The 18,060-nt window shown below is 43.5% G+C and overlaps 1 protein-coding gene across 5 annotated transcripts in view; it reads left to right on the forward strand.

Moving 5' to 3' along the window:
* The window catches only part of GLI3 (GLI family zinc finger 3), a 275,490-nt gene that overhangs the window by 46,252 nt on the left and 211,178 nt on the right, over positions 1-18,060 (forward strand). Inside the window, exon 1 of one of the 5 annotated variants that reach the window (XM_054559274.2) lies at positions 1,374-11,077. The exons of the other annotated variants lie outside the window; for them this stretch is intronic. The gene's annotated coding sequence lies outside the window, so the exon portion shown is untranslated. Of the gene's footprint in view, positions 1-1,373; positions 11,078-18,060 lie in introns of those variants that run through there. 5 annotated transcript variants of the gene reach the window in all.

An 18,060-nucleotide genomic window follows, 5' to 3' on the forward strand; every position in this document is an offset into this window, starting at 1 on the left:
GTATTTTTAGTAGAGATGGGGCTTCTCCATGTTAGTCAGGCTAGCCTTGAACTCCCAACCTCAGATTATCCATCCGCCTCGGCCTCCCAAAGGATGAATCAATGAATTCAATGAATCAATGGATTCATTGAATGAATCCTTGCCTGGGATTATAGGCGAGAGCCACCGCGCCTGGCTAATATTATCTATTTTTATTAACTGGTAATTGCTGGTAAACAGAAAAGCTATGGATTTCTGGATGTTTATTTTCAACTTTATGGCTATACTAAATGTTTTATTTGTTCTTATCATTTTTCTGTTACATCTTCTGTGCTTTCCAGGTGAGTCTATAATACTATCTGCCAATAATAATATTTTTATTTTCCTTTCAGTTGCTGTATAGTGTATTTCTGTTTTATGTAACATTGAACTGGCTTCAACTTCCTGGATAATAGTGATTAATAATGACGATAACTATCTTGGCTGTTACTTTAATATTATTATTTTTTTATCAGGTTAAGGAAATGTCTTTCTAGTTTGGGTTTCATTCTTTTTCAAAAAAAAAAGTATTAAATTTTATCAATTACTTTTTATCATCTCTTGTTTTTATGATATATAATTTTTCTCCTTTGACCTATTGATGATCTTTGTATGTTTTTTCATAATATTTCTAATCGTGTTTTCTGGTATAAGGTCTATTTGATTCCAGACTTTGGTGTAACTTGATATGCTAGTATTGTATTTAGTATCTTAGTATTTTTGCTGTGTGTCCATACATAGTTTTGACTTTTAGTTTTTCTTTTTTGTCCTCACGATATTAGATTTTGGTATTGAGATTGCATTTGTTTTCAAAATGTATTGCAATTTTTTCCATATGTCTTAATCTAGAAAAGTTTTCACAACATGAAACCATCTGCCCCTTGAGTGTTTGAATAAACTCACACACAAAGCTACCAGGGTCTGAGTCTGGAGCCTTTATTGGAAAGAATTTTGAAGAGCTATTTCAGTTTCTTCTATTGTTATTGAATCTTTCATATATTCTTAAGTAAATTCTGGTCACTTATATTTAATCAGGATTTTAAAATTTAATTGCATAGAATTTTGAAATACATTTTTTAAAAAAGCAAACAACTCTTTCTTGTCTATGTTTACACCCCATTTTCAGTTTGTGCTTGTATTGTCTATCTTTCTAATCTTGGGTGGATTTGCCCGTGGTGTTTTAGTTTGTTGTGTTCCCCATCCTCTAAACGGCCTGCTTTGGGATATATTTATAAATTCTAATGGTTTTCATTTTTTCCAGTTCATAACTTATTTTTGCCATTGTTGTTATTTTCACTTCTTACCTTTTTCAACTTGTAAAAATGATTCCATATACTTTTTTTTTTTTTTGACAGTAAGATGATATTCATGCCACTGATTTTGTTACTGCATAAAATGACTGTTGGTAATATTACTTGCAAATGTTAATACCTTTAAACATTTTCCCTATGTAATTGCAAAACATAGTTCTCTGTGTGTGTGTGTGTGTGTGTGTGTGTGTGTGTGTGTGTGTGTGTGTGTGTGTGTTGAGTCCATGCACACATATATGTGTTGCTTGGGCACGAATGTTCATTATAGGATATATCTGAATCTATCTTGATATAATATTAGATGATGATAGATTTTGGAAATACTTCAAGAGTAATTGATTCAGACTTGCTTCGTATAATCCAAGAAAGGAAATGATTCATCTCGTTGTTAATAATCAGCAGAGAGGAAGAGAGACTCCTGCTATCCTTGCTAATTTACTCCAGCACTCTGTCAAGTTTTGGTAAGAACTTTCTCACTTCTGTGTCATCAGGTCTTACTTGCTATGTTTTGAGCCTGTTTCCTCCTCTTTATTCTTCAAAGCCATTAGAGTACAAAGTGGGTGTTCTTAGTAATCTTTTACATGCTTGAAGATACATGTTAGAGTATCTGAACCTTCCATATTTTATTTCTTCCACTGGTAGTTTTATTTTGATTTTGGCTGATTACAGCCTTTCCTGATTAGCTTTTAAAAATGGAGAACAAAAGACTCCTTGCTTTTATAAGGGTATGATTCACACTCAATACAGGAAGGAGTTCTGAAATGCTAACTATTGATGAGGTCATTCACCTTAGTGGTTTTATATCTGTTTCTATCTTGTTTTTAAGTAGGGTGACTTTCTACAACATCTCTCCATTGTGTGAATGTGTTTAGGATTTTTGTACGTTGCATGTTCTCTCTTGATTGATGATTGTTCTAAGTTTGTTCTTTTCTAAACATCCCATTGATTGGCTGGATTATAGTTTATTTTATTAGTCCTTTATTGTTGCTTATTTAAGGCATTCTTTTTAAAAAATAGACCATTTTTTAGAGTGGTACTGGGTTCGTAGCAAAATTGTGTGGAAGATACATTTCTTATATGCCTTCCTGCCCCCACACAGCCACAACCTCCCCCACTGTCAACATCCTCCACCAGAGAGGTACATTGGTTACAACTGATAAATCAACATGGACATCGCATTATCACCCAAAGTCCATAGATTACTTTAGGGGACACTCTTGGTGTTGTCCATTCATTCTGTGGGTTTGGACAAATGGATAGTGATGTGTATCTGCCATTATAGTATTATACAGAGTAGTTTTACTGCCTTCAAAATCCCCTGTGCTCTACCAGTTCTTCCCTTTCTTCACTCATCCATTCCTACCACCCCCAGCAAACAGTGATCTCCATAGTTTTGCGTTTTCCAGAGTGTCATATATTTGGAATCATATAGTACATAGACTTTTTATACTGCCTTCTTTCACTTAGTAATATAAGTTTCCTCCATGTCTTTTCATGGCTTGATAGCTCATTTCGTTTTAGCACTGAGTAATATTCCAATGTCTGGATGTATTTATTTATTACCGACTGAAGGACATCTTGGTTGTTTCCAAGTTTTGGCAATTATGAATAAACCTGCTATAATCTCTGTGGCGTGTTCATGTTTTACTTTTCTTTTTACTGATATAAAAGCAGGTGGTGGTTTTCCTTGTAGCTGATTTTTTGTTCCTATCTCTGATTATTTTTATAAATTGCTTAAAGTAGAATTGCTGGATCAAGAAATAGTTAAATGTTAAGGGTTTAATACATATTCAGAAGAGCTAACTCAACTTACCATTTTACCAGTGGTGTGTGTATTTATATTATTAGTCGTCTTCAATACAATAGATGCCAGGATATGGACCTTTCCACCTAGTTAGTTTACCTAGGCTGCTATAACAAATTAGCACAAACCGGGTGGTTTTACTCTCTCCAGTTCTGGAAGCCAGAATTCTGCAACCAAGGTGTTGGCAGGCCCATGCTCCCTCTGATGGCTCTAGAAAAGCATTCTTCCTCGCCTTTTCCACCTCCTGGGGGCCACTGGCCATCCTTGCTATTGCTCGGCTTGTAGATGCATCACTCCAGTCTTTGCCTTTATCTTTACATGATGTTCTCCCCTCTATGTGTATTTTAGTGTCTGCTGGCCTTTTTTTTTTTTTTTTTTTTTTGAGATGGAGTCTTGCTCTGTTGCCCAGGCTGGAGTGCAGTGGTGCGATCTCAGCTCACTGCAACCTCTGCCTCCCGGGTTCGAGCTATTCTCCTGCCTCAGCTGCCTGAGTAGATGGGATTGCAGGTGCCTGTCACCACGCCCAGCTAATTTTTGTAGAGACGCGGTTTCACCATGTTAGCCAGGATGGTCTGGATCTCCTGACCTCGTGATCCACCTGTCTCGGCCTCCCAAAGTGCTGGGATTACAGGTGTGAGCCACTGTGCCCGGCTCTGCTGGCTTTCTTATAAGGACACCACTAATTGGATTTAGGGTTCACCTTAATCTAGTATAACCTCATCTTACAAATTACATCTGAAAAGATGCTGTTTCCATATAAGGTCACATTCTGAGGTCCTTGGTGGATATGAATTTTGGGGAGGACACTATTCAATCTAGTATGATTGCCTGATTTTTATTTTCTTTTGTTACTCAGCTTTAAAAAATAATGAAAATCTAATTAGAAAATTAATAATACCAAGCAGCAGCCACAGGAATGATGATAAATGAATTTCCACCATTTCCTCTTACTTTGTGTTGTCATCATCTTCAGTGATAAACTTGATAAACTTATTCTTGATTTCTTCTTCCTTGTTAATACAGACATTAAACAATAATAGCCTAGATATCAAACTTCACTGTAACATGTTCAAAAGAAAACCTATTTGGGGTTTACTTAGATATGGGGTGAATAGCGTTTTACAATAATTTTATTGCTAATACTCTTCTTCATGATAATTTTTTTTTTGAGACAGGGTCTCACTCTGTCACTCAGACTTGAGTATAGTGGCATGATCGGAGCTTACTGTAGCCTCAACCTCCCAGGCTCAAGTGATCCTTCCACCTCAACCTCCCAAGTAGCTGGGACCACAGGCCTGTGCCAACGCACCCAGCTAATTAACTTTTTTTTTTTTTTGAGACAGATTCTCACTATATTGCTCAGTTTGGTTTCAATCTCCTGAGCTCAAGCAATCCTTCTGCCTCAGTCTCCCAATGTGCTGGGATTATAGGCGTAGCCACAGCACCCAGCCATCATGATCATCTTTAATGCTATTTTGTCAGGTTTATTCTAGATGGCTCCAAAACATTTAAAAGCTCACTTTAGCCATTATTTTATTTAATCCCAAAATGTAGATGTCATGAAAATGAGATGTGGTGGTTTATAAAAGTTGATCTGGTGTAGAACCAGAAGTGAAGTTTGTTTGAACTAACTGAAAATTCAGGCATTTAGATCTAGGATATATTATTTTCAAAGACGATTTTGTCTAGGTTTATTTAGGCAACTGGATTTGTTGTAAATGTTGTGGGCCTTCCAGTGACTAAGGCCTGAAAGACCCTGAATTTCGCGTTCCATAGTGCAGTTGCACTGATGGCCAGGGGTGTTGTCCCCAGGGAGGGCAGTTGTCATTCCGCTGCTGTTGCCTCTGGGTGCTCATGTGATTTTTCAGGTGTCTCATCTGTGCCTTCTTGTGAGCACATGATCTTGTTTTGAGAATCTCAAAAGGCCTTTCAAATACTTCTTTTCTTGCAAAATCAAGAATGTCATTATTCTTTCTGTGAGCCTCTGATGGGTACCTGCTATACGCCAGGCACTGTGCTGGCCACTAGGGGTGCTAACCAAGGCGGAGAGGGTGGATTTTAAGGAATTCAAACTAGGGTGAAACCCAGTACCTAAACATTCAGTTATAATACCATGCCAAGAATATTGTGGTTGAGAGACTTTGAAAGTACTCTGGGGAGCTGGAAGGAGGAACATTAAATTATTTGATTGGAGGAGGGTTGTCAGGGAAAGGTGTTGAGAGGAGCTGAGATTTTACTGTTTTTCGTTTTGGACACCAGCTTCTGCAGCATAAGCCCATGGTAAGTTTGCTATTTGGTTCTCATATGCTGAGCCACGTTTTAAGGCTGTGTTTTATACCTGGAATTGCTGACGATATGGTCTGGCTTATGTGATCATTTGCATAATGCATGGTGACAGTGAGGCTAAGTTCTTAGCTGCTGCTCCAGATAGGCACAGTCTGTGCCAAGAGTTGCTGAAATGGCTGCCCTGGCCCAAAGAGGGAGGCTAGCACATGCCCCATGACTCCAGGGACAGGCTGAGGCTCTAAGTTCTGAGAGGCTGGTGTTTGTATAAGTGGTCAACCCAGGAAAGTGAGTACACACTACTGCTGCCAGGGTGTGTGTGCGTGTGTTTCTTAGATCACAATCTTTCATCCTTGATACTAATAGCACCAGTTGCAGGCTGGAGAGACTCACTGGTTGTTCAAGAAGACCATGCACATATACCCTGTAGCAGCACATCTGTGGTGCATAGGAGTGCACAAGAGAAGCTGTAGCACATCTGGGCAGCTCCAAAATGTCACGAGTAAAGCATTTGGATATTTGTACTTCCTGAGAGCTGCAAGATGGAAGCTAGAACTCATCTGTAGTATCTGAGAATTGCCCAAGAAATGGCTCTGAGCATCCTGCCATAATTATAGGAAAAATGTGGCTTGAAGAGTGTGTGGATCATACTACCACTTGAAAGCATCTCAGCATGTTTTGTGAATCCTCTCTGAATGGATGCAGGAAAAAGATGCAGGAGAGCATGAGTGGGTGATAGGGAATAAGAAAGCAGCCTGGAGAAGGAAGCAGTCTTTTAGATAGTCACTGGCCCTCTTCCCATGAGTTGGGAGAAAACACATGGCTAAATTATAGTGGATTTGAATTTGTGGATTTGAATATGTGTGGATTCTGATGGACTCAGGAAACATGCCCTGAAACCCCCATAGTAGGGTGAATTCAGAGCCCTTGGTGCCAGCTTTATAAAAGCAATCAGTCCGGGTGGAGGAGGGGACCCAGTAGCACAGGACGGGAAGACACCAAACTGTATAGATCTCCTCAGCCTGCCTGCCTGCATGCCCAGTGGGATGGGAGCCAGTGTTCACCTTAACAGGCATCATATGTGTTGCAGGTTTAATTTCCCAGGAGGCAGACTCTGAGATAGAGTTTGGTGCACAGGATGTTTATTAGGGAATGCCCTCAAGACAGGCATCTGGGGAAAAGAGGGGAGGAGCAGGAAGGAGTACAGGGAGATGTCAGGATGCAACGAAGGTGCCATGCCAGCCTCAGCTGACCCCACAGGGGACCAGTGGGGAGTAAGAGTTGTCCCAAGTTGTACTGAGACGGCCGGGCCTTCACACCTTCACACAAATTAGTTATTGATCTGGTGAGGGCTGCCCCAGGAACGAGTGTCCCTCTGCTCAAAGCAGCTCTCTGTGGCACAGGCAATCCTTGCATGGGCTGAGCGCTAAAGGGTGTCTGTGTCTCTGGGTTGGGCATCATGATGTCACCATAACATATATTACATGGCTTCATTCATTCATTCATGAAAGCAATCCACATTTATTGTGCTCTTCCTAAAATCAGTCACTGTTCTAGGCCCTGAAGGGAGCGTTGAAGGAAACAGATACGGTATTCCTTCACTGTAGGAAGAGCAGGCCCACCTTCTAGTCAGGAGACAGTCGGTAAACAAGGCAGTGAACATGAAGGTACCAGGTGGAATGGGTGCTCTGATGATCATAAACGGGCTGATGAGACAGCTGGTGATTGAGGGACCCTGAGATGCCAGAAGGTGCAGCCACGGGGAGATCTGCGGCAGGGGCATTGAAGGTCAGGGAATGGCAGCGCAGAGCCCTGGGGCAGACCCAGGCATGGTGTGTTTCACAACAGAAACAGAGACTGGCCAGAGCAGAGACGAGGGGAAGGAGATGAGGCTGAGGCAGGAGTTTTAGTTTCATTCTAAGCATGACGGGAGGTAGAGCAGAGGGGAGTGTTCTAGAGAGGGCACCTCCTAGAGAGTGCTTAGCATGTGCTCATCCCATTCTGAGTGTTTTGCATGAGTGACTCATCTAATCCTCGATAATCCTATCAAATGGCTACTGTCATTATCCCTCCCCATTTTACAGATGAGGGAACTGAGGCAGAGACATGCCTAAGGCCCATGGCCAGTGTCGGAGCTGGGGACCCAACCTGAGGAGGCCAGGCTTACATTTCTGGCTCCCGATTTCCATGCTGTGGTCATTGTTTTGAAAAGGTGGCCTGGTCAACATGTGGGGCAGGAGGAGAGCTAGGAGGTCATTTAGGAGGCTACTGCAGCTTGGCTGAGTCCAGGTGAGAGGGGGTGACGGTCCAGCTCTGAAGAGGGAGGGAAGTGGATGGACTCAGCCTATGTTGTGGAGAGAGGAATCCAAGATGACTCATCGTTTTTTGACTTGAGCAAATATATAACATAAATATAGATATAATATAGGACATCTTATGTGTTCTTTATTTGATGGAGGTGTAGGGATTGGGAAGTCTTAAGGCTGTCACAGGTCCTTCAGTGACCTGGAAAGAAAATTAAACTCACTACCTGTAAGGGGCATGGATTTCTGACTAGGAACCCCTTCCTATCTGCTGTCCCCAGAAATTGTCCACTTTCCAAAGCTTGATTGTCCTGGGCCCTTGCTATGGCCCTGGCTGGGGTAAGATAAGGTAATGACGAGGTGCCTCAGGCCCCTTCCTGATTTGCCCCCCACCCAAATAACATCCTGGCACATGAAAGTTCATCAGCATTTAGCCTGTTGCCACCTGTCCTTGTGCTGTTTGCTAGTACCTGGTGAAAGGCAAATATGGAGGTTGGCATCACCAATATGATGATGTTTATACCCTGAAAGGATGAGAACGTCAATATTAACAGTGATTTTTTTATTTTTTTGAGACAGAGTCTCATTCTGTTGCCTAGGCTGGAGTGCCATGGCGCAATCTCGGCTCACTGCAACCTCTGCCTTCTGGTTTCAAACGATTCTCATGCCTCAGCCTCCTGAGTAGCTGGGACTACAGGTGTGTGCCACCATGCCAGGCTTATTATTTGTTATTTTTAGTAGAGACAGGGTTTCACCACGTTGACCAGACTGGTCTTGAACTCCTGGCCTCAAGTGATCTGCCCATCTAGGCCTCCCAGAGTGCTGGAATTACAGATGTGAACCACCATGCCCAGCTAATTTTTTTGTGTGTTTTTAGTAGGGACAGGGTTTCGCCATGTTGGCCAGGCCATTCTCGAACTCGTGGCCTCAAGCGATCTGCACACTTTGCCCACTTCGGCCTCTCAAAGTGCTGGGATTACAGGCATGAGCCACCACACCTGGCCAAAAGCAATTTGTTTGGGACTCTTGTTTGCCAAAAAAATTCCTGTGTGTGTGTGTGTGTGTGTGTGTGTGTGTGTGTGTGTGTGTATTTAAATGTGTGTATATATATACACACATATACATATGCATATAAAAATATTTTTTTTATTCTGTTTGAGGCCTTGTCTTCCATTGAACGTTGGAAAGTTGGTAATAAGCTTAGCTGGTCAGAAGTGAAATGTGAGGTCCTTTGGCGAAAAAGTTTCGGGAGAAACTTCTGCTCTTTGGGTAAAGAGCGTGCGTTTACAGGGATTATTATTATTATTATTTTAATTTTTAAAGCAAGGATATAAAGCAGGGTCTTTGGTACTATTTGGAGAATTTAGACAGAAAAGAAGAAAGGAAAAGTATTACCTGGTTATGTTTTCGTTTCCATTTTTTCCCCTAAAGCTGTCCTGCGCAACATGGTAGCCACTCACAGTATTTGACTACTTATATTTAAATTTAAGTAAATTAAAATGCAATAAAATTAAATATTCAGCCCTAGTCATACTGGCCGTATTTGAAGTGCTCACCAGCCACGGGTCTACTGGCTGCCTTGCCAAACGGAGCGCCTGTGGAACATGCCATCAACACAGAAAGTGCTAGTGGACAGTGCTGCTCATAGCCTTAGAATCCAAGAGATTCCTGGACTCTTGGAGGCCCGTTGTAAATTGTAGGGCCCCAGGAACCTAGGAGAGAAAGAGTTCTTACAGACAAACTTACAGATGACCCTAAACATGATACAACAACAGTAACAAAGCTAGCTCATCTACAAGGACCACTCTGAAGTCCTGTAATCTGAAGATGGAAGTCTCATTTTACTGGCCCAGTCAATAGATAGAATACTAGTTCCTGGAAAGTTCGGTACATGGATGATTTTTCTAGCTAGTTAGTGCTTGATGTTATTTACCAAGATGTATGAGACCTTGTTCCTTCGTGTGAGTATTTTAACCTAGGCCATTATCTTTTTGCAAAATGGGTACAGTCATCTCAGGGGAATGTAGTGTGGGGCAATGGAATGTTTTTATTACACCTTGAAATCACAGTTGAGTGGTATTTATAGAGTTATACTAAAAACTATATGAACTGGCTTTTGGAAGTTTTTGTTTTTGTTTTTGTTGTTTTTTTGTTTGTTTGTTTTTGAGATGGGGTCTTGCTTTGGCACCCAGGCTGGAGTGCAAAGTTGTGATCATGGTTCATTGCAGTCTTGACCTCCTGGGCTCAGGCAGTCCTCCCACCTAAGCCTCCCGTGTAGCCAGGACCACAGGCATGCGCCACCACACTGGCTAAATTTTTTTGGATTTTTTTGTAGAGAAAGAGTTTCATCATGTTGCCCAAGCTGGTCTTGAACTCCTGGGCTCAAGATATCCACCCACCTCATCCTCCCAAAGTGCTAGGATTACAGGGGTGAGCCACCGCGCCTAGCCTGGAAATTCTGCATCAGCTGGAATTTAAGTCATGTTACCCATTGCTGTCTGCGATATATCTGGACCTTCCATTTGTTAGGCAGTAATATTTTTAGTGTAGGTGAGAAGTTCTGATATTCTAATATAATCCCTAGAAAGTCTGTTTTCTAGATTATAGGAGTTGGCAAACCATAGTTGGAGGGCCAAACCCAGTCTGTTTGTGTAAGCAAAGTTTTATTGGAACACAGCCACTCCATTTGTTTATGATTGTGTGTGGTTTCCTTAGCCCTACTATTGCAGAGTTGCAGAATTACAACAGACTGGCCTGCAAAACTGAAAATATTTACACTGTAGCCTTTGACAAAAAAAGCTTTGCCAACCCCCAGTCCAGATAATGGGTGAACGATTGGAATGCCTTTCCAGTAAGGAAACATCTGTGCAGGTCCAGGTTTGCCAGAGGATTTTAGAGTAGATGTGAGATTTCCTTATTCTTGGGCTATATAATTTAGTAGACAATAGAAAGGGTAATTACACGTTATACCTTTTTGGATGTCAAAGACTTTTTTGGATGTCATTTCTCAGCGGTAAACTTACTTTCTACTTTCACTAAGGAAATCTTGGAGTTTTACTCCAACAGGAGATAATTTTCACCGACTTCTCATCTGCCAGGATCTGTGCCCACCGCCTCCCACAGATGAGCTGTTCGAACTGTTTGGCTGCTGTCTAAAGGCAATGCTGAGCGCATCCTGGGTCCTACCCTCCAGCCTTCTCCAGGCCATCACTCCAGCCTCTCTTCCGCCTGTGTCACCTGATTTGTCTTTCTGCTGGATTGCTCCATCAGGATACACATGTCCATCCTCTGAAAAGAAACAGACACTCAGTGACCGTGTTCACCTCACCAGCTGCCACCTGCCCCTGGCTCCTCTGTGTGTAAGCTCTCTTTCACAGGGCCATTGGAGCTCGCTGTTTTCACCCTCAGCCATTCTCTTTTGAACCCACTCTAGTTTTTGCCCCAGTCACTTGTTCCACAAAAGCTGCCTTGTCCAGGCCACTATTGGTCCTCTGGTTGCTCAGACCAGTGGTCAGTTTTCAGTCTTCATTATGCTTGACATGATGACAGGGATCTTCCCCCTGCTCCACCTGGCACAGTTTCTGCATGACAGCTGGGCCATCTCTGTTGCCCTCCACCCCCACCACTGCCTGTCCTCTGCAGGCCACTCCTCGTTCTTATCTCCTGCACATGGGAGGGCACAGAGTTCAGACCTGGGCCCGCTTCTCCCTCTGTACTCATTCCTTGGGAGCTTGCAGCCAGTTTTATGAATGGAAATACCACTGATTTGCTTATAACATCCAAATTCATTCTTCCAGCCCAGCTCTTTCCCATCCAAACTTCACACTTGCGTATCAGCTGCCCATCAGACACTTCTGTTTGGATATCTGCAAGACATCTTAAACATGACATTGGCGAAATGAGCTACTCTCCACCCACTTCAGGCTGCTCCACCTTTTCTAGCCCAGATGATAGAAGGCCATGCTTTCAGTTCTTTGGGCTCCCAACATTGGAACATTGGAACCGTATTCCCTGCTCATTCACCTCTCTGTCTGTCTCTCACTCTCTCACCTATACACACACCCATATCCCCTTGCCACACACACACCCCAAATCTAGCTTGCTAGGAAATTCTGTGGACTTTTCTCTTCATAAACCACCAGAATCTGCCCCCTGCTCACTGCCTTCCTAGGAGCCACCATCAGCTCTTTCCTGGATTGCACCAACAGCCCTCAGTTTCCTCACCCCCATCCTTGCTTTACTGGAGTCTGTTGTCAACACAGTGAGCCTTTACAAATATAGGTTGGATTATGTCACTCTCCTGCTTAAAACTCACCCAAGGGTCCCATTTCCCTTGGAGTCAAGGTCCATACAATGGCCTTGGGCAGCACACTCTGTCCCTCCCATTACCTGCCCACCCACGCCCTCCCTCTGCTACAGCTGTATTAGTCTGTTTTCACACTGCCAATACAGACATACCCGAGACTGGACAATTTACAAAAGAAAGAGGTTTATTGGACTTTCGGTTCCACGTGGCTGGGGATGCCTCACAATCATGGTGGAAGGTGAAAGGCACATCTCACATGGCAGCAGACAAGAGAAGAGAGTTTGTGCAGGGAAACTCTCCTTTTAAAAATCATCAGATCTCATGAGACTTAATATCATGAGAATGGCATGGGAAAGACCTGCCCCCCATGATTCAATTCCCTCCCACCAGTTCCCTCCCACAACACATGGGAATTCAAGATGAGATTTAGGTGGAGACACAGCCAAACCATATCACCAGCCATACTGCCCACTGGCTTTTCTTAAACACACCGGGAACATTTTTGCCTTGTTGCCCTGGCTCTTTCTTCTTCATCTTCCCCTGTGTCTGTTCTTCTAACTCGCTCATGTCTGTCAAGTCTGTGCTCAAATGTCCATTTTTTGTGTGATCCACCCAGATCACCTTGCTCTGTCTGCCTGCCTGCCTCCTGCCCACCCGCTGGTTGCCTGGTCCCACTGAACACCACTCTACTTTTATTTTCCCATAGCCACTTGGTAACCTCTAACAAACACTATCCTTTCCTCCTGGTAAACTCTAATCTTCCAGTGATGGGGATGTGTCTATTTTGTTGATTGCTAAAGTCCAAGTGTCTAGACCAGGGTCTAGTTACTAGTCCCCAGTACATAGTAGGAGCTCAGTACATGTTTGCTGAATGAGTGAAGGGGCCTGATTCGGTCTAGTGCAGCCCTTCTTTGTAGCAGTGAAGGAATAGCTCTCCTTTCTTCCTGAAGGGGGGTAATGAGTTCCTTGGAGATCAGAGGCAAGGCCGTTTAGCTTTAATTTGTTTTTCTGTAGGTGGTGGGAGTGGGCTATCTTTTCAAAGACACATATTCCAGAATGGTCAGTACCATGGTATCTGCAGTCCTGGTCACTGCCCGAGGAACTTTTACAATGACTATGGAATTAAGCGCCTGCATCTGGGTGGCCTGCAGTTTGCCTTACTGATATGAGGGTAAGCTGGGGTCTCAGCAGAAGCTGCAGGGATGATACACAACTTTGTTGGCACTTTAGGTGATGCACATTTTGTCCTGGCTGTCTTCCCTGGAGCTTTCTGTTCTAAGCAGAGCAGTTGAGTGTGTGGACATTTGTTGTGTGCTGCTTTTGGCCGACATCTCAGCTGGGACACAGCTGGGCCCTTGGGCCCAGAGGGAGCACATTCACTGTACCCCTCAGATTCTCAGCTGAATAGCATCTGAAGTTCTTGTTAGCACTGATTTGTTTCCATGTCAAGTTTGGCTAGTGACTGAGATCCATGAAAGTGCATCATCCTTGGTGCACCAGGGTCCAGCCGGTCCCCACACTTCGCGGGGTTGCGTGAATGTTCATGGAGTCGTGAGTGATACTGCCCCTAGCAAAGCCTCTCCAGACATCATATGTTAGGCATCCCAGCAGCATGTGAGCCTCTGCTATTGTCTTACTGGACGAGCCCGTCAAGGAGACAGGGTGCACTCTTGCAGAGGAGCGCACTGTTGTTTGCATCAGCTTCGCTCTATTAAACCTTCCCCTTGCTTATCTCTGCTGGCCCATCTACGTTTTTTCACATTAATTTACTCCTCCGTTTGTCTTCAGTCTCCATAACCTTTGAATAAGCTGCTTACTGATGATCTTCCTTCCATCATGTTTAGGATTTTGAATATCTACATGTTTTTAAGCCATTGAAATGTAGAACTGGAGCTCAGTGGGCAAAGGCTTAAGTTCTGGATCAGACTGATAGGGTTCACAAACCAACACTACCATATGCCAAGTGTGTTTTGTTCCTTTTTGCACTTCGTTTTCCTCACCTTTAAACAGGTGATAATTGTGGACTCTGCCTCATTTTCTGCCCTTATCTGACCTTTTCAGTTTCAGTTCCCTTAGCTTCTAGAAGGCCAAGGTCATGAAATCTTTCTCTTTATTTGAAGTTACAGTCCTCTTTATGTTTTTGATCATTGAATATGTGACCTCCTGCTGCCTCTGTCTCTCCTCCCCACTCTGCATCAGGAGATATTCCTCAATATTTGATGTGAGGGTCCCTGAGGCCTTTGCTGACACTCCTCTCCACCTCTGGCCACTCTCTTTCTATCAGTCTCACCCACCCCTACTAGAATATGGGCTGAAACTAGGACATGTAAGCTCTCAAGGGAAGGACGGAGTATCCCTATCACTGGAGCGTCAGCACCTAGATCGGCGCCTCAGGTAACAAAGTGGGTGTTCAGTAAATAGGTGAATTAGACAGGGATGGATAAATCAATGAACAGAGTCCCTTCTTAGCTCCATGAGAAGGCCACTTCCCATTCGAGTCTGGCTCCTCAGTTTAGTGTATGCCTTCTATTGAATAGCTTGGCCCCCTGCCTGGAAATTTGGGGGCTAGATTTAAAAAGTGCCTGAGGAGAGAGGGAAGCGTTCCTGTGCTCTTCCTTGGGTTCCAGCATTGCCTAGTTTCCCAGGACCCTCAGGCAGGGCTGCGCTGAGGAGGGCTGGGCTGTGGACCCTGGGGATCAATATCCCACCTTCACTGACCTCCAAAGGAGAGCAGCAAAACTAAGTGAAGATTCAGGGAATAGTTTCTTTGAGGGAATGCTCACTGAGTTAAGTTGTGGGCCTTGTATTTTTCGCAATAGCCTAGGGCTAAAGAAGCAGATTGTCTTAGACCCATAAAAGATGAGGAAGCAGATTGTTCTGGCAGAGTTCAGACTGGGGTTGGCAGTCCTGCTATTTGTGCAAGCCATGGGCTTGTGCCTCTCTGGGCATCTGTTTGCATGAATTCATGTCTTGTTCTTCTGACTGCACAAGGAACAGGCAGGCCCCTGGAGAGAAAGAGAGAGTGGAACCTGGGTGGCGTTAGAGAAGAACGTTTAGAAACCTGAACTGATAGATCTGTTTTCATGAAGGACTTCATGTGACCTATGGGCCTTCACAGGATTTGTCAGGACTTGTGGGGAAAATCCTGTACGGAACTGTGGAGGGGGCATTCTCTGTACCTCTGCTTGGAATCCAGCTGCCTTCTGGCATCTTGATGGATCTTTGAGGATATCTTTGGGTCAGCACCAGCATATGGAGGCTAAAGTAATGAGGTATGAGTAAATGTTAATCAAATTGAAATAAGGCTTCATGACAAGCTGGCCAGGACATCAGTCCCTGTTTCGGTCACCATGCCTGACTTGTGTGACAATCCTCCTTTATCATTCTGTCTGTGACTTGGAGCTCAGTTGACAAGTTCAGACTTGGTGCCAGTAAGAGGGTGGTTTTGGGCCCTGTACCGTTCAGAGTTATGTGCGTGGGCTGTGGGATCCAACAGACCCAGGCTTAATTTCTGGCTTTGCTGTGTGGCCTTAGGGAAGTTTCTTACCTTCTGTAAGCTTTGGTTTTATTTATTTATATTTATTTTATAAAATGGAAACAATAAGCTCATGGTGAGGATTTAAGGAAATCAAAGAGGTAAAGGGTTTTTTACAGTCTGATATTCGGTAGTTGTTACTGTTAGTGTTATTATACATCATGGTATGCAAGTTGGAATCCAGTTACTCCCATATAGAGTTAATGGTTTTTAATGTTTATACTTTTTATATAAGTTTGTATAAACCTCACTTTCAGCCGCAAAAGTTTTGTAAGAGAGACTACTGTCATTTCTTTTTTTTTTGGAGACAGAGTCTCACTCTGTCACCCAGGCTGGAGTGCAGTGGCACAATCTCAGCTCACTGCAACCTTTGCCTCCCAGGTTCCAGTGATTCTTGTGCCTCAGCCACGCAGATAGCTAGGATTACAGGTGTGTGCCACCACGCCTGGCTAATTTTTGTGTTTTTAGTCGAGACGGGGTTTTGCCATATTGGCCAGGCTGGTCTCGAACTCCTGACCTCAAGTGATCGGCCCACCTTGGCCTCCCAAAGTGCTGGGATTACAGGCATGAGCCACTGTACCCAGCCCCTATTTTTTCCAAATGAAGAGACTGAGCCCCAAAAGGATGAAGTCTGTTTCCTCAGCTTATACAACTGGACCGAGGGATGGAAGGCAAGCATTTCGGGGGGACTGGCCCAGTGTACTTTATTCATGCCAGCATCACTGGTGAATCCCAACACTTAAAAGCATTTATCACTTTGTTGATCACAGACACACAGACACACCAAGTACCACATAGGTGGTGTGTTTTTGATCAGCTAGTCTCAGGGTCTCTCCGGGAATTTAATGGACTCAAACAGTTGCACAGGGTGCGACTGTAAGGTAACAGACGGCATTTACAGAAATCAGGCAGGAAAGACAATCCCACCGCTTCATAGACATACTTCATGTCAGCATGGGGGCAGAGGTTCTACTGAGAGCTGACATCTATAGAACACTTCCCCTGCGCATCCTCACTTAATCCTCCCGGCAAGCCCACTGCTGTTTCCACGTTTTACAGATGAGCAAATGGCGCTCGGGGAGTTCAGTGACTTGCCCGAGCTGGAGCTGAGTGTAGTGACAGAGCCAGGCCTTGAACCCCGGCAGCCAGACTCCTCGCCCGTGCCGTCACCCTCTGTGCGGCCCTGGGGGGCGGTTGATGAACACAGTTCATCAAAAACGAACTGTGATCCGACAGATGAAAGCCGAGGTCTGTGAACATGTGAATGTTCTTTTGTGAACCGAAATGTGCTTCAGTTGTTTTCTCTGTGTGTCAGGGAAGAGCGACCATGAACTCCCAGCTCGTTGGGCAAAGGGCTGATTTATGAGGATTTGCTCAACTCTAACCAGCTGGTTAACAACACGGAGCTTTTAACATTTCCAGGGGAGGAAATGAATAAACAGGCATTTGGGATGAAGTCCACTGAGTCCGCGGGACTGGCTGAAAGGTGAATTCAGTTGGAAGAAGTTTTGACATACAATGCAGACATCTCTTGACCCAGTTTTGAATCAGAGTTCTCAGTAAACAAAGTCAGGAAATTAGAATTTCTGGGTCAATTCCACATTTCATAAGCAACGTCAAAAGAAATATTTATTTTGTGGGAAGGTTACCTGGTTTAGGTGGAATAAGTTAGACGGAAAAGCAAAATTAGTTACCCAGATGATGGGTGTTCTATATTGCTTTTAAATTCAGTAAAATTGCCATCAGAAATTCTCAATTATAACGTTTATGTTTTATCTAATATTTTAACTATAAATGGCTTGTACATATTTGAGAGTCTTTTATCCTATGGAATACTCGAAACCTTACTGCATTTAATTTAATTTTTTTAGAAAATCAAATATCACCAGCTATCTGCTTTTCATTGCCTTTTGGCCCTTTGGAAAAATACAAAATTAGGATATTTTGGTAGAATTAACATAGCAGGCCAAAATTTCTGTAATCCTTTAGTGATTTCTCAGAAACAAAAGCCATGTGGCAGTGGTCAAGCTTGTGCCCAGCATAAAACGACTAAAAGTGTAAACTGGTAAGGGGCTGATATAGACCAGCTCTGCTTCTGTTCTTGAGTTCTCTTAGCATGTACTTTGCTTCCTCATCTCCCCTGGGTAACTCCCCTGTTGCAGGGAACATGGACCCTTCCTGAGAGCCAGTGGCTGTGCTAGAGTTGATCATGTTCCCAAAGAATTCTCTGAGCTTCCTTCTGCTTTGGGGGAATGAGAGGTTCTGAAAGTCTTTTGTGCTTGTGAAAGGAGCCTGGTTTAGAAGGCTCTCATCAGACTCTGGCAGGATCATTCATTCAGGTTACACATAAAAAAAGGGAAAGAGGACAGGAAAATACAAGAAAAAAAATGACTGGAGAATATTATAATATTTATTTGCTTCTAAATCAGAATAAATGGGCAGCTTTCCACAAAAGCCAAAATAGACTGTACCCTCGTTACCTGGATCTGTGCAGGACATTC

Source organism: Pongo abelii, chromosome 6 (genome assembly GCF_028885655.2).
Source record: "Pongo abelii isolate AG06213 chromosome 6, NHGRI_mPonAbe1-v2.0_pri, whole genome shotgun sequence".
Classification (NCBI taxonomy): Eukaryota; Metazoa; Chordata; class Mammalia; order Primates; family Hominidae; genus Pongo; species Pongo abelii.